General features: G+C 47.6%; 1 protein-coding gene across 3 annotated transcripts in view; it reads right to left on the reverse strand.

Annotated features, from left to right (window-relative positions):
- LOC125047726 (homeotic protein ultrabithorax-like) overlaps positions 1-5,000 on the reverse strand; it is a 1,130,701-nt gene that overhangs the window by 529,782 nt on the left and 595,919 nt on the right. The gene's annotated exons all lie outside the window — the stretch shown is intronic.

The raw sequence follows: 5,000 nt of genomic DNA on the forward strand, positions 1-5,000 counted from the left end.
GAGAGAGTTAGGGAGGGAGGGAGGGAGAGAGAGAGAGAGAGAGAGAGAGAGAGAGAGAGAGAGAGAGAGAGAGAGAGAGAGAGAGAGAGAGAGAGAGAGAGAGTGAGAGAGAGAGATTGTTGTTAATAATAACAGCAATAACAACACCAGTAGGAATAATGGCAATTAAAATGATAATAATAATAACAACAACAATAATAATACTTATTATCATTATCATTATTATTATTATTATCATTATTATGATAATAATAATAATAATAATAACAATAATGATATCAATAATAACAATAAAAGTAATAATAACAATAAAATAGTAATAACAAAACCCCAAGCAATAAAACAAAGATGCACACCCCACAGCCCTCCTCCTCCCGACGCCGCCCTCTCCAGCGCTTAAAACAGAGGTCCCAGACAGGTCGTAACGTCAGAGCCCGCCGCAGGACGTTCATGGTGCCGGCCAGAACAAACAAAAACACTCGACTGGCCCCTCGCTGTAACCCGAGACCCGTAAAACCCGCAGACTCGAACTTCTTAATCGCCTGTTGACGGTCCGAGGTCGCTCAGGTGACGCACTAATTGACTGACGGGGCTGTAAACGTCGGCTCTGGTCGTCTTCGGGTTCTCGTGATGGCGGGTCGAGGGATAGGGGAAGGGGATGGGGGAAGGGGAAGGGGATTGGGGTGGGGATGGAGATGGGAGGGGAAGGGAATGGGGAAGGCATGAGGAGAGGGGAGGAGGATGGGGATGGTGAAGGGGAGGGGGGACAAAAGGGAGTACGACAGTAGTAGGAGAGGAGAGGAGGGGGATGGGGAGGAGGGAACGAGAAGGATCGGGGAGGAGTAGGGTAGGAAGAAGGGTAGGGGGGGGGGGGCAAGAGGGAGACGAGGAGAGGAAGAGGATGAGGAGGAGCGTGCGAGGAGGGAGGAGAGGGGGCGGGAAAGGAGAAGGGCAGGAGTGGTGAGGACTGGATTACGCCCCTCGTTAGCTGCCCTGATGGAGCCTGATGCCCCAGACAAATGAGGGATCATGAGGGCGTAGTTGGGGCGAGATGGAACAAGTGTTAATGGCAGTGGGTGGAGGTATGGGGCAGGGAGGGAGGGAAGGAGGAGGTGGAGGGGGCAGGGAGGGAGGGAAGGAGGAGGTGGTGGGGGCAGGGAGGGAGGGAAGGAGGAGGTGGAGGGGGCAGGGAGGGAGGGAAGGAGGAGGTGGTGGGGGCAGGGAGGGAGGGAAGGAGGAGGTGGAGGGGGCAGGGAGGGAGGGAAGGAGGAGGTGGTGGGGGCAGGGAGGGAGGGAAGGAGGAGGTGGAGAGGGCAGGGAGGGAGGGAAGGAGGAGGTGGAGGGGGCAGGGAGGGAGGGAGGGAGGGATGGAAGAGATGGAAAAGACAGGGGTAGGGAAGGAGGGAAGGAAGGGGTGAAGGTAGCAGGGAAGGAGTAAGGAGGAGGTGGCTGGGGGAGGGGAGGAAGGGAGAGAAGGAGATAGAAGGAGAACGAGAGGAAAGGGGAGTAGAAGAGGTCTGTGGGAGGAACGTGACGAGTGCTTGAGAGAAAGAGAGGAAGAGAGAAATCAAGGACTGAGGTTTAACTCGAACCGTAACGAGGTAAAGACTTATTTGTTGCTGGAGATGTAATTGACGACATTTTCTCGTATGCTGGAGGTCGTTGCAATTTAGACAAAGGGAAAAAATGCATGTTTATGTGGTTCACAGTGCTTGGACGAAGAAATGTTTGCAGTTTACTTTTATGGAAAAGACTTTTGAGGGAAGGTTCTTGAATGTTATGGAGAAAAAGTGGGTTGTAATATCTTGGTATGGACAAAATGCTAACACTCTACCGTCTACTTTGCTCTACTTTATATGCAAATATAAAGAATAAAACAGGAATATCTATACCTAATATGAATAATTTCCCATGAAGCCTCTGACAGTCATCTTAGTTAATCTGACCAACTCTTAACAAACATGAAAATAAAACAAGAGTATTTATATAGATAATTTCTCATGAAACTTCTGAAAGTCCCACGTGACGCACCTTCATGGAAAACTACGGAACAGCTGATCAGAAGTTAATGGCCTGTTCATTCCTATCGATCAGGATACGATATAATTACAGTAATGGCAAAAAAAAAAAAAAAAAAAAAAAAAAATCCCTTGCCCCTAAAAAAAAAAATATCTCTAGAATAGCTGATGTGAAGCTCTTGCGATCAACTGCTGAAGCCAGATGTTTCGTCAGGTTTTACACGTAATGGGAGTGGAATGTGTATTTACGTAACAGCAGTAAAATGTCCTGGACAGAGACCAAGGATGTCTCGTGCGGAACGTGATTTGGGCTTTTTTTCTCTTTTCTTTTCTTTTTATATGTATTTTAAGAATATTTTGTTTTGTGTTGTTTTTTTTTCCACTTATTTTCTTATTTTTCTTGTACAGGCGTAAGAGAGAAAAGTATGTGGAAAAAAAAATAAAGTTACGTATAAGTCTGGTTCAGCCACGTTTCTAGAACAAGCAAAGAACGCATTAAAAACAACATCAACAATAAACTGAAGAACAAAAACATATACTTGGACGAAATGACTATCATTGTCGTTATTCTAGAGTAAATTACGAGTCGTTTTCAATTTCCTTTCCAAACAGAAATGAAAATATCATCCTGACGTCATTCGCTACAAAAAACCCGGCTTCCAGGGATTGTTTTTTTTTTTTTTTTTTTTTTTTTTTTATAAACGACAAAAGACATAACAAAATCATCAAGATACATTATTAGACGCGACCCTGTAGCAACCAGAACCCCAAATGCCAAATGATACAACAGACGTCATTATCTTTACGACCATTGATAGGAGTAAATTACCACTCTCTTCTTTCTTGTTCTTCTTCTGCTTCTCTCTTTTTTATGATGATGGATATAAGAAACGTCGAAAGCAAACTTTTGGGTTATAGATTTAAAAGAAAAATAAGGAGTTTGTGTTTGTATTTGGTGATGGAATTCGTGTGGAGTCGATATGTGAACGCGACCGGTTCCTAAGATGCACATTGGCCGAGGGACAGACTGATCGATCGTGTTTTTCGAGTCGCAGGTGTAATCGAGTGTAAACATGCAAAAACATTGAGTCATCTAAATGTAAAAGAGACGAGTACTGAATCATAATGATGGATGAAGCACATATTCGCTTAACTAAGTTGTCACAAGGGATTTATTAATGCTACGTAAATAAAGAAAAGAGTAATGAAATGAAAACTTGTCTTTGATACGGTCTCTGGACACACAGAATCGAAATGAAATGAATGCACAAGCTTGACAATAGGGTGAAGTATTCATCGCGCCAAAACACGGCGTTTACGAAGGCAGCCAATAGCAAAGCATAACGCTGGAAGTTCATGTCCTCTCTTTGTTGCGTTGGTTCGTCCTTTGACAGAAATAAATGGACTAAGACATTTGTCTACATTAATGTACTTTGTTTACTCTTCAAAATGTACATTAAACTACGATAAACAAATGAAACACAACATGCAAAACAATTCCATTAAATAACACGAAGTTACATATCCAGCCAGGCGGCAATCTGGAGTTTCCCGTTTTTTACCTCAGGCTCGCCCAGAGAGCATGGGAAAGCTAGAATTTCGGTGCGGGGGGAGGCGCTACGGCGGGGGGGAGAAAGGGGGCGCGCGCGGGAGAAGGGGGGATGCGAGGGGGAGCGCGGCTGGGGGGGGGGGTGAGGAGGAGAGAGTGTGAGAGAGAGATAGAGAGAGAGGGTGAGTGAGAGAGAGAGGGTAGAGGAGGGGTAGTAGGAGGCTGGCGGGAGGCGGAGTCTCTAGTATTGATTACCTTATTGAAATTCGCTCCATGCTTGAGACGGCTAGCCCTACGGCCCCCACATACACCAGAAACGCTTCGAGAACCCGCAAGCACTTGCTGTGTACCGCCACCACCATCCTGAAGGAGATCAGGACACCCCACAGGCTCGAGAAGGACTGGGAGGGAGGAGGCCGACGTAGGAGGACCGGCCGAAGAGAGACGGCGGGGGAGGCGAGCGCGGGGGCGGGGGCTTATTGAACGACGTGAGGCCATGTGCGTCGGTGTGCAGCCTTTGCCTCCACAGGATTATTTTCGACGTTTTCTATCCCCCTTTCTTCTCCTCCCATTCTCTCTTTACCTATTAAGGATGTACGAAGTAGACAAGAGCGTCCCTTCACGTAGCATTTGACCCCTGGAAGTGACGTGCGCATCCTGAGAGCCTCCTCCCGACCCTGTGTCTAGCAACTCCGCTGGCGAGACGCCTCGCATTCACCTGTGAGTCCCCCCACCCTCACGAAGCCCCTCCCCCACACCCTCCCGTAGGTCGCCGCGCAGAAGTTGGGAGGTTTCGGCGTGGGGGGACGAGGGGGGGTCGACGCCCCTCCTACTCAGAGAGTGGGGGGTCGCACCCCCTCTCGCCCCTTTCCGTACTCCTCCCTCCCTGCCCCGCCCCCTCTCCCCCCGACCCCCGCCTAGGAACAACAACAATGGCCTCGATCCCTACAGTTCAGTTCTCACCTACGCTCATATGGCAGCCCACTTTTAACCCGAGATGACCCTTCAAGCAAACAATTAGGAGTCGTCAGAACAAGGAAGGGCAATCAGCCAGGGATTCCGCTACACAGCAATCGAAGGCGAGAAAGATGGAAAGAGTGTGGAAATGATTATAACATTTAAGGTGCTTTGTATTTCTGGTGGAACAGAGTGGAATCCATGTTAGAAGGAGGCTGTCGATGGACCGGCCGTGAGTGTAAATGTGCCTGCTGCCTTTTCCTGCCCCCGGGATATATTTCACTCGTGCGTCTATTATGATAAGGAGTGTGATTACGTCATAACGTCTGGCCAGGCATGATAAATGACAGCGCTGCCTTTAATGTGTCGCCGACTTGAGATTCTTTATGGTAAACTGTTTACGTTGTCGAGTTTTTTATCACTCCCCCCTCTCCGGAATTCTATCTATCCCCAACAACACGAAGATCTTCAAAGTT

Source organism: Penaeus chinensis, chromosome 41 (assembly GCF_019202785.1).
Source record: "Penaeus chinensis breed Huanghai No. 1 chromosome 41, ASM1920278v2, whole genome shotgun sequence".
Classification (NCBI taxonomy): domain Eukaryota; kingdom Metazoa; phylum Arthropoda; class Malacostraca; order Decapoda; family Penaeidae; genus Penaeus; species Penaeus chinensis.